This window comes from Xenopus tropicalis, chromosome 6, assembly GCF_000004195.4.
Source record: "Xenopus tropicalis strain Nigerian chromosome 6, UCB_Xtro_10.0, whole genome shotgun sequence".
Classification (NCBI taxonomy): Eukaryota; Metazoa; Chordata; class Amphibia; order Anura; family Pipidae; genus Xenopus; species Xenopus tropicalis.
The window spans coordinates 43,139,627-43,152,543 of record NC_030682.2 but is presented as its reverse complement, the minus strand read 5'-3'; positions in this window follow the sequence as shown (position 1 = coordinate 43,152,543).

Here is a 12,917-nt window from a genome sequence, read left to right as displayed (position 1 = left end):
TAGGTTCACTTACCTTGGCCATATTGTATAAAAAGATGGTGGCACTGAAGATGACATCAGAAGGAGGCTCAGCAAAGCTAGAAACATTATGGGCCCGATTCACTAAAGTCCGAAATAAGGAGTGCTATTTATAGCATGCGTTAAAAATCTTATCACTTCTTATTTTTCGCTCGATTCACTAAAAGGACACTTGTCATAATTAAGAAGCGATGTTCTTGGCGTTATTTATCTTGTGACGACATATTTTCAAGCAATGTGCTGCGTAATATGTTGTGCGCTGCATAATATATTGCTTGAAAATATGTCGTCACAAGATAAATAACGCCAAGAACATCGCTTCTTAATTATGACAAGTGTCCTTTTAGTGAATCGAGCGAAAAATAAGAAGTGATAAGATTTTTAACGCATGCTATAAATAGCACTCCTTATTTCGGACTTTAGTGAATCGGGCCCTATGAGAGCTACCAACAATATTTGGAAGTCCACATAATACAAAATTAACACCAAACTACTGTTGTGCCAGAGCTGTGTCAACATTGCTTTATGGTTTAGAGTGCCGGCGTATGACAGAAAATAATTTGGCCAAGCTCTCAGCCTTCCATACCACAAGTCTCAGAATAATTCTGCACATCTTCTGGACACAGAAAGCTTCAAACTATGAACTTATATAGTGTCATCAAGAGAACATCATCCAAATGCAAAAGCAATGGAGATGGATTGGACATGTGCTAAGGTGTGTAATACGGACTCAACCATATTGATGGGTGGGGGGGCCCTTGAGTCAGGTATCCGGTGGGCCCTGGGCGCCCCAGTGTGACTCTGGTCATAGAATCCAAAACACAGTGTTACATTATTAATTTATTATCAGTGCTTATAATAACTGTCCTCTGGTGTCTCACATTATCTGATGATTTCTGTATTATAATATATACAGTGGCTTGCAAAAGTATTCGGCCCCCTTGAACTTTTCCACATTTTGTCACATTACAGCCACAAACATGAATCAATTTTATTGGAATTCCACGTGAAAGACCAATACAAAGTGGTGTACACGTGAGAAGTGGAACGAAAATCATACATGATTCCAAACATTTTTTACAAATAAATAACTGCAAAGTGGGGTGTGCATAATTATTCAGCCCCCTGAGTCAATACTCTGTAGAACCACCTTTTGCTGCAATTACAGCTGCCAGGCTTTTAGGATATGTCTCTACCAGCTTTGCACATCTAGAGACTGAAATCCTTGCCCATTCTTCTTTGCAAAACAGCTCCAGCTCAGTCAGATTAGATGGACAGCGTTTGTGAACAGCAATTTTCAGATCTTGCCACAGATTCTCGATTGGATTTAGATCTGGACTGTGACTGGGCCATTCTAACACATGGATATGTTTTGTTTTAAACCATTCCATTGTTGCCCTAGCTTTATGTTTAGGGTTGTTGTCCTGCTGGAAGGTGAACCTCTGCCCCAGTCTCAAGTCTTTTGCAGACTCCAAGAGGTTTCTTCCAAGATTGCCCTGTATTTGGCTCCATCCATCTTCCCATCAACTCTGACCAGCTTCCCTGTCCCTGCTGAAGAGAAGCAGCCCCAGAGCATGATGCTGCCACCACCATATGTGACAGTGGGGATGGTGTGTTCAGAGTGATGTGCAGTGTTAGTTTTCCGCCACACATAGCGTTTTGCATTTTGGCCAAAAAGTTCAATTTTGGTCTCATCTGACCAGAGCACCTTCTTCCACATGTTTGCTGTGTCCCCCACATGGCTTGTGGCAAACTGCAAACGGGACTTCTTATGGTTTTCTGTTAACAATGGCTTTCTTCTTGCCACTCTTCCCATAAAGGCCAACTTTGTGCAGTGCACGACTAATAGTTGTCCTATGGACTGATTCCCCCACCTTAGCTGTAGATCTCTGCAGCTCCCCCAGAGTCACCATGGGCCTCTTGGCTGCATTTCTGATCAGCGCTCTCCTTGTTCGGCCTGTGAGTTTAGGCGGACGGCCTTGTCTTGGTAGGTTTACAGTTGTGCCATACTCCTTCCATTTCTGAATGATCGCTTGAACAGTGCTCCGTGGGATGTTCAAGGCTTTGGGAATCTTTTTGTAGCCTAAGCCTGCTTTAAATTTCTCAATAACTTTATCCCTGACCTGTCTGGTGTGTTCTTTTGACTTCATGGTGTTGTTGCTCCCAATATTCTCTTAGACAACCTCTGAGGCCGTCACAGAGCAGCTGTATTTGTACTGACATTAGATTACACACAGGTGCACTCTATTTAGTCATTAGCACTCATCAGGCAATGTCTATGGGCAACTGACTGCACTCAGACCAAAGGGGGCTGAATAATTACGCACACCCCACTTTGCAGTTATTTATTTGTAAAAAATGTTTGGAATCATGTATGATTTTCGTTCCACTTCTCACATGTACACCACTTTGTATTGGTCTTTCACGTGGAATTCCAATAAAATTGATTCATGTTTGTGGCTGTAATGTGACAAAATGTGGAAAAGTGCAAGGGGGCCGAATACTTTTGCAAGCCACTGTATATTATAATATATTACTATATATAAATACAGGTATAGGATCTGTTATCTGGAAACCCCTCCAAATTACAGGCCATCTCCCATAGACTTTATTCTAAGCAATCATTTTTTTAACAACCCCTTTAAGGTATGGTGATACAAATGACAGAATCACCCCTTATACGGAAAACCTCAGGCCCCAAGCATTCTGGATAATCAATCATATACCTGTACTCCATTTGTGATCGAATCCCTCCTGTAGGTCTCAGATACCATGTATGTGGAAATATCTAGTAGTCCAAGCTCCCCGTTCCGGGCTCATAACTGACTAACATCATCCTTAATGGCAAATAATGACCTGGAATGAATACTACAAGACTCCTTATTACATTTCTTAATAATGTGCTTTAAACCCTTTATTTCCCAGTCAGCAAAGATACAATCAAACCTGTTTATTCCACAGCACTCGGCCAACCGATTTATTATTTTCCTAATATGTTCACACTTATTTCCCTTGTCTCCCCCTCATATCATCACTAAAATGTTTTCTTTACTTTGTCTAAGAGCAGTGCTAACACAAGACTGCAATTTAGAGGAAAACCACATAACGGCACTTAGAATTTACAGGAACATGCAACCGCGGCAATTTACATGGAAATTGTTCCTCAGAGACTGCAAATAAAATACTTCAAAAATTCTGTTATCAAGACTTGCGCCATATCCAGATGTCTATTTAAAGGGGTGTAACACAAACATTTCAGAAAATGATACATTTCACATTAAGCTGCTCTTTCTGTGTCAAATATGGGCTGTCCTATGGCACACAGTGTAGCATTTTTTCCATGAGGACTAGCGAAACTGTGCCAGAAACCGATGCCAAATTGTTTGTGCTCGCTGTGCAGCGATGTGAGGACACTATGGGCGTTATACACACCCCGCAAACATTGCAGCTGATGAACAAAATGATCACCTTCAGTTGTCCAGTGGTCTAAAGACTTGGGGTATGAAGGGTTTGGACTCAAGGCCATGCACTCAGCATTCAGATAAATCTAATCTAGGATTGGACTCCATCCTACAGTGCAAAGTGCTGGGTATCGCTGGGCAGGATTTTTGGTAAAAGTGGTCTTTTAAGACATTTCTGCTATTTTAGAGGTGACTATAATAATGATAAATATTTGTTTTGGTCACTAAACCCCAAATGTAATGAAGGCACTAAGATTGCCCAGAGGCAGTAACCAATAAGAGTTGCTTTTAAACTGGTGATCAGTGAATGCTACTCAATGATTGGCTGCTATGGTGTACTATATTGGAGCAAAACTTAGTGGGGCTCATTTATCAACACTGGGCATTTGATTGGTTGCCATGGGTTACTGCCCACAGACAAATTTGCCCAGTGTTGATAAATGACCCCCAGCACCAGGCAGTATGGCTGAATTTGGCCATGTATGGTCACACTAACATGCTCTGTTTCACACTTGCACACACATAGAGAGAGAGAGAGACGCAAGGTGCACACCATAAACAGTTGTTTTACCTGGGTGCCTGAACTGAGAAACAACATAAACAATGGAGAAGAATGCAACTCACAGGATTTGCTGAATAAGTCTTGCAAAGGTTTAGTTTGCTCAACGTTTCAGTCGCCCACAGAGACCTTCAGCGGAAGTCAAACAGTGATTCAGCAAATCCAGTGAGTACCATCCTTCTGCACTGTTTATATATATATCTATACATTCACACACACACACATATATATATATATTTATATACAAGAAAAAAGTATCACACTCACAGGACTTGTGTCAAAATTCAAAGAAAATGTACTTTAGTATCCCAACGTTTCAGTCACATTGCGTGATCTTTCTCAGGGGAGAACAAACAAACAGTGAAGCGTAAATATACAGTAACATTGTGCATCAGACAGGACAGCCACAGGGCAGCTCTATTCTTGTGTCCCCTCCAGCCACTGAATTCAGCACAAGAGACCCGAAGGTTGTGTAACTGGGACATAACAATGCAGCCTCTGCAATGAATGAGTTAATGAAGGAAAGTCTGGATTCCTTGCACCACACATAAAATTGAAAGCCTGGGGTTGTTTCTGAGTGAACCTTGTATCTCCACCAATTATATGGCATTAGTTTAATCCGCCAACCCTAAGGCTAATATGTGCACTTTGAACAGAAATCTCAGTGAAATTTCTCTTGCTTTTAATGTGGTATCCAATTGCAAAATACATACCTGCATAATTTAATTAAATTTTATGGGCACCAGTAAAACACCAACATAATTGACACTTGAAACCATTGCTTGAAAAACCACTGAATTAATAACAAACTTACTTGCATATAAGTTGGTCTCGGAGGGACAGAGCATCAGTATAGGGTTTCCTCAGTATTAGGGAAAGGTTTACCCCTTTAATGTCTGCTCCGAGTATCGGTTTCTGCCTTGTCAGCTGAGGAGTGAAGATCTGCCAGACCACTAATGCCGCCCAATATTTCATAAACTAGACAGCTGCAAACATCTTGTCACTCCCATGCAGGCCTTTACTAGGTGCCTATATAGTGGCCTTTAACTTTGGGTGCCACTGACTCCTCTGAACCAAAGCTCAGAGTTATGTGCCAGTGCACTCGGCCAGATTTGTTAGTCCAGCTCCCCGGGGCCGCCCCTCACATGTCCCCTTAACTCACATGTGGAGCAGAGGAGAGAGGGCACACTGAAGTTTTCGGCACATCCGGTCCCCATTGCTCCGTATGTGAGAAAACTTTAAGGGCAGTACATGTTCTTGCTTGGAGGACTTTTGGATGCTAAGAAGAAGAAGCAGTTTCATGCTGACTTACATTGCTTAACAGGAAACATGACCATCATGGCTTTTGACCCTAATTGGCTCCTGTTAAAAATGTAAATATTAAATGAGAATAGGAGACTGCTCTTGTGACTGTAATTAAGTTTGGCATGTCTGCTTTGGAAGGGTAAAATAAGTAGTAGTAATATTGGAGTAATATTGTCCGGGTCAGTCAATGAAGGTTTGGGCTACAAACTTCACATTTTCAGCTGTAAACATGGATTCCTTTATTGGATTGAAAATCGAATAAAACCTATTATTTAAAATACCCGTGTACCTATATATGTCAAACTGTACCTATATATGTCAAACTGTACCTATATATGTCAAACTGTACCTATATATGCCAAACTGTACCTATATATGTCAAACTGTACCTATATATGTCAAACTGTACCTATATATGCCAAACTGTACGTATATATGTCAAACTGTACGTATATTTGTCAAACTGTACCTATATATGCCAAACTGTACCTATATATGTCAAACTGTGAACATCTAGAAAAACAAATGCAATCTCTAAACTACAAAAATGTGCCATTTACTTTATAATGTCACTGTCTACATGTGAACTTCCCCTTTAAATGTTCAACTGGATACTCATGTGAAAGTATTGTGTTGTTGGATAACGTTTGCATCTGATCAGACGACAGAAATGTATTTGCACAGTAATAAAAACCACTTTACCCTTTTATCATATATCATCCTGGATTCCACTTAATAGCGTGTTCAAACGCTGACACAGTAAAATGCTGATTAATGCAATCAATGTCCAAGGTAAATGGGATGCCATTGAATCACATTTATTATCTCTAGAATGTAATCCCATTCACTTAGGCTTTATAGCTGTGATATTGGTTGAAGACGTTCATAGCAAGTGATTGGGCAGTTGGAACCAAATGACCTGTTCTGCTGCAGCAATAAACTCCTGCTTGTTGGCCATTACAGCACAGAGGACGGCAACTGATGTAACAATGGGTCCCGATATCGGATACCTTTGGGCACAGTATTATGTTGGAAGCATCAAATATCATGACACAATGTGAATGTAAAGCTATCCTAGGGCCAGATAGATTGCCTTAGGTTTTAGTGCTCAGTGAGAACATTCATTAGCTGTTACACTATCACCTTGAATCCCTCACATAAATCTAGGGCACTTATTCCCAGAAGTGTGCGCATTACCATAGCATTGTAAGGCCTGGGTAAGGGCAACTCTGGCCTCGGAGCAAAGCTACACAACGGGAAATTATACAGTGTCTGCAGCTTCATATTTGTATAATGTGTTGTATGATGTAAAAAAGCTTTAGTGGAGCAGGATTTTATGCTTCTCCTGTATTTCAAATCAGGTTGTGCACGTTGACAGTATACAGCATCTGTCTATTGTGCTTACACATCCAGTGTTTCTCCTGTATATACACAGTTGGTGTTGTTGTTAAATGTGACTAAAGTCTAAAATAGAATATCATTAGAAATGCTGTATTTTGTAAACTTACAGGGGTTGTAAACCCAGCCATGATTCTGTCCCACTGCGCCCCCTAGTTTTGCTATAGAAGTTGCCAATAAACGTAACGATTCACCATTGAGCATTCTACTGACAGAAAAATGTCTATATAAATGCAAAGGAATTGGCCAGTGAGTATGCTGATTCCCAGCACTGTCAGGCATCTTGCTGTTATCTTACATCTGTGATGGGGGCAACATGTTGCTTATCACCCCATTGGATGTTGCTCCCACTATTTAGTTTTGAATTCCTGACTTGGGGGCAAGTTTTGGTTGCATAAAACATGATGTACTACCAAACAAACCTCCTGTAAGCTGATAGTGTGCATAGAGGCTGCCTAATAGCCAATCTTAGCCCTTATTTGGCACTCACATGATCTTTTATGATGCTTGTGTTGCTCTCTAAGTATTTTTTACATTTTACTGTAGTTCATGAGTAGGAAAGGTTGGGGCCCCCTGTCTTACATATAGAGATAATTATGTAATTATTGCTTTAAGAATATAACCCTGATGTTGCTGGACTACAGCTCCCAGCATGCCTTTACCACATTATATGTTACATTATTCTGGGATTTGTAGTCCAGCAACAGCTAAATGAATTGTGGTTAAGCAGTGCAGTGCACCAGGGTTTTAGTATCACTTTAATGACACAGTGGGCCCAGCAACAGAGCTGGCATAGAGCTTGCATAGCTCTGTTATAAAATAAACTAAGTTTTTTAAAGGAATGCCACTCGGACTTGGGTTCAGGGGCCCCCCACCCCAGTTGAAAACGGGTCACCAGCCTACGCCTATCCATTCCCCTGTGTACGTTCTACGTTCCTCTCACTTGCTGCTGTTAGGAGGAGGAGTGCCAGGCTCAGAGCAGGGACAAAGTCTGGATTGAAGGGGACCCCAAGGGTTGGGGACGCTGAGTTTGACTCTGATGCCACAGCATCCTGCATGACTTTAACCGCTACTCCTCAGAACTTATACACATCTCACAGGTAGCTAACGGGAAATTATCTAGTACTAATAACAGACATGGCCTGATGTCATTACATGCTTGGAAATATATGAACAGCTGTAACTGGAATTTAACAGGAAGAGAGAAATACCCATAAGTGTTGAAATCATGTAGAGATACATCATAAATATTTCCTAATAATAATAGCAGTTCTTCATAAAATTGTAAGTGCTCAGTGTGTTATATGGAGATGTTACAAACCCAAGAGGCAGTGTATGGTGTTCTGAATGTCCAGTTGTAGCTTCTAATATAGAGTGAAACAGAATAGGTGTGAATATAAAACAGTCTACATTCACTGGACACAGAAAATTGTTATATTTTGAGTGCTTTATTATAATGCAATTGCAGTGATATTAACATTTGTACAAATGGTCTTTCTTTAATCAAGAAAGAGAAGTAAAATCTGAACAATACAAACAATGTCCATTTGTGACTCTTTGTTCACAAACCGAAAAACAAAGCGTAGCATCAACGGTAACATGGGAAATGCCACAGGAAGTATTTACACACAGGTACCTTTGAGCAACAAAGAAGGCGGGGTCTATACAGGGTGTACGAAAGAAAAGAAAGTGACAGAATACAAAGGGATCTGACTCAGTAAAGAAAGTTATTTATTTCCTATCATGCTCACATGGATAATACTAAGGTGGGAAGACTGAATTCTAGCTTTTTCCCCTTGTGAAAAGAATTTGCTAATTGTGTCTCAATTGTTCTACCAACCTTGGTTGGGCGTGGCATATAACAGTCCCCTGGAGGGCCAAATTGGGCCCCAAAGCCTTGAGCTGGACAATTCAGGAATACTATTTAAATCTAGGCACAGCACGCATGTCCACCTCTTACTTTCTCTTCCTTTCAACCCTTGTAGACTTAAAGTGGACATTTACCTTCCATAGTAGTGCTCCACCCAAATATTGCTTGACTACAACGTCCACTTTACAGCATTTTATTAAAGGTAAAAGCATGATGAGAGCTGTAGCCCAGCAGCCATAGAGATGAATTCCTAATGCAACACTGCATGATAGATCTTTTTTATCCTTCAGCGACAGCGACCCATTTGATGAAAGACTATCTTCCAGTGGAACCCTGCCTGCTTGGTTTACAATTGACTTTGTATTCATGGTTTCATATTATTGCGGCCAAAGACATTACATACATTTTTTCTAGCTCTAAACAGCATTATGTCCCTGCTGCTGAAATTTGATGACAGTATAATATTAGCAAGGGCATAATGCCAATAAGCAAGTAATCCCAATATGTTAGATAGCCAGAGCTGATAAGTATGAATTTTATTGGGGAATTCTCTATTGGATCTGTGATTAAGCTTTTAAAGGCCTACTTAGGATGAGTAATATTTTAATTATTTAGAAAGGTATATCACCCTTAAAGGGACACAAAACCCAACTGTAAACTGCCCCCCATGCCCCCTAGTTATCTAGGAGAACATGGAAAACAATTAACTAATGAGAATTCTACTGATCAAAAACTTAATTATAGATGCAAGATAATTCACCAATAAGAATGTTGCTTACCTGCACTACAACGGGCATCATGCTATTATCTTATGGAGATTATTATGTTATTTTGGCTCCATTATATGACACAGGAACCAGATACTGTATATCAGGGATCCCCAACCTTTCTTACTCATGAGCCACAGTCAAATGTAAAAAGACTTAGAGAGCAACACAAGCACCATAAAAGTTCATGGAGCTGCCAAATAAGGGCTAAGATTGGCTATTAGGCAGCCTCTATGCACACTATCAGCTTACAGGAGGCTTTATTTGGTAGTAAATCTTGTTTTTATTCAGCCAAAACTTGCCCCCAAGTCAGGAATTCAAAAATAACTACCTGGCTTGGGGCCACTGAGAGCAACATCCAAGGGGTTGGGGAGGACAGACTTGTTCAGTGCTGGGAAACTGTGCTTAAAGCTCCCAACTCCAATTGCAGGAACAGAGAAACCTTTTTAGATTTAAGCCAGGACTTAAATTAGGGATAATTAAGCTTTTGGTAAACAAATTGCAGTTTGAATTCCAACCTTGAGAACTGTAAAACAAAAAATAAAATAATAACACACATTTTTAATAAAGATGTTTTTTAACATTAGCAATATAATTAGAATCCTTGCTGATAATGCTGATAATGTATTCTGCCTATTCTTTTTAAAAAATCTGTATATTTGTTTTAATCCTAAAGCACTGATGTATAATTGCTTTGTTTTTATACTATAGCTGAGTTTGATAATGAGCTTTGTATAAACAACCCCTTCCTTTCACCCCTTTTCAGTGACTGCTTTGGCTTACAGATAAGCAAAAGTCCTTTATGCAGGAAGTTTATCTAAGCACTGATAATCTATTGACTGCCTCGCAAGAACCAGGAAGTGGGGAACAGGAACCAGTTTCAATGCTCTATTAGCTCTGTTTAGCTCATGAAATATGAAAATTAATTAGAACAATGTAAAAACAGTATTTTGACAACCAAATTTTGCCTTCATCATTCTTTAAGGGGATGTACACCTTTACTGGTCTCTTACTGAACAAACGAAATGAAGACTTCATTATGTTACAATGGTTTAACAAGTTGCACCACTTGTATAGCTGTAGGATTGCACCAGATATTTTACTGAATTATGAGCAAAGGCACCAACTTCTGTTTCAATGGCCATATTCGGGAAGCTCTTTGTTGCAGTTATTATTGCTATTGGGTTGGGTTTATGAAAATTAGAATGTCTTACAGTGCTTTTAGTAGGGATTTTGTAATACAATATGATTGTGTGTCATTGTTGTGCAACTTTCTCTGTGATTCTCACCGTTAGGAGCTGTAATGTTATGAAACCAATTTTCATTTTAAAGCAAAGGATGTAATTTCTGAGCTACATGTACACATGGTTCTGTATTCTAATAAATTATATATATATATGGTACCTTACATACAGTATAATGCTTCTTTAGTCTGAAAAATGATCTGGGCTGGAGTTAAAAGAAGAAACCCTGTTTTTTCTCAAGAGGTTATTTGTCTCAGAAGGCAGTGTGCAAAGTGCAAAACAGGTGCAATCTGCCATTTTTGCATCCACTTTTTCACTCTACTTGACTTTCCCAGGTTACAGTGCTCTGACCTGCAGTCGTCCCCATGAATCCATGAATACAGACTTGCCTACATTTGGCAGCACTGTATTTATGAGGGAGTAAGGGGGGAGGCCCTCCTGCCCCAATCTGTCCCCTCACCTGCACCTACCCACGCCCTATGGTAGGCAGCAGCACAAGGGAAACGTGCAGATGCTGCAGCCAGACCCCAGGAAGGAGTTAACTCTGCATGATTACCAATGAGCAGGCTCTTGCACTCCTTAGTGCTCTTGCACTTCAGCTGGGGGTCTTAGTAAATGACCCCTTAAGGCTTATATCACCCTTGGAAGTTGATTGTTTGCAGCTGGTTTGAAATAAATGTCATTGCTTCCTATGGGGCATAATATACTAAGTGTTCCTATAAAACAATGAATCCTAATTCTAATGAGCTACAATTAGTAGTGATTAATCTCTGTGGTTCATTTAGTCTCACTAAAGTGATGTCAGCCTCATGCACTTCTTTATCTTGAAGGATCAAACCCATTCATACTGAAGGCCCAAGAAGAACAGTCTGGGCACTTTGAGATGATTCCCATTAAAAGTTAATTTGGAGGCAATTATGAGCATTTTGTCTCCCTCCCTTCTAACTACAAAATGCTCAGACAACAAAATCGCCTAGTGTGGCTTTACCCTCAGTAAGGTCATGTAAATTCTGTTTGTGGATAATATACACACATACAAAGTCACACATTCACTACAGCCAATATGGAAAAAAGCAAAATGATTTGCGTGCACAGAAATGTACTAATGACCAATGCTGTTTGTGTCTATGGATTTTAAAACAGGTAGGTGCTTGTTTGAACTGAACCTGCATATGTTTAACAATTGCTGAGTAAACGTTTCGTGTTGCTTTAAAGTGCAGCGAAGATGGTGTTTTGTAGATCATTACTGGGGAGACATGCCTGGCAATAGAAAACCTTTTAGGGTGTAATTACAAAATTACGCTATGAACAAAGTAAGTGCTAGTTCCATAATGCATACTCTTCAAAGCAGGCAATGCCACTTAGGTTAAGAGGATTTGTAACCCCTTAGTAAATCTAGCCTTCACTGAATTATATACTGGATAATAACAGAGTAAAGACACCAAGGGGATAACTCAGGAGAAGAGGAAAGAACATTTTTCTCCTCCAGGGCACTGTATTTTTCTCAGTATCCCAGGTTGTCACTGCCCTATGAGCCATTTACAGCTGCTGCCGTGTGCCACATTATTGGATTTGATGCAATGCTATGGTACGTGGTACTGAGGAGGCACTGAGAGAGGGTCGCATTGAATTTCCCATCTGTCACCTTTTATATATAAAGTGCAAGGACAGGCGGGATCCCTGCAATAATTACCTGCTTCAGGGCAGGTGCTATAATGATTGTTTTGTAATGTTTCAACTGTCAGATAACTGAACAAGTGATAAAAATGTCCAAGGAAGCATTAAATGGCCAGTAAGGAATGACAAGAGGAATGGCTACATTCAAGGCAGGCAAGAATCTCATTCAGGCAGTTACTATGCAGTATAGCAGGATAGAAATCATTATGCAGGAAATGTAATTCTGTATTAAGGGATGTAAATACAGGGCATCCCGGCTTATACCCTATACCCACCCCAGGGACGGGGGGCTCTCTGTGTGCCAATGATTCCATCTTTAACAATAGATGCAAATATATTTGCAGACACTAACAAGCAATTCTAACTGCAGGATATTAGGATACAAAGATGGAAAGATGGCGGTACACTGTACTAAGAAATCTGGGACAATTGGGGCCATTGGAGTTTTGAAAGAGGGTAGAAGGCAGGTCTGAACTTGGCAATATATACACAATGTATTAACCCTCTGCCATATTCAGTTTTATTGCTTTAAAGTTTCACTCTCAATACCCACACAGAAAGATCTAATAGCGACTGAGCCACACATTACATGCAAGCCCAACACTCTCTGCTTTATTT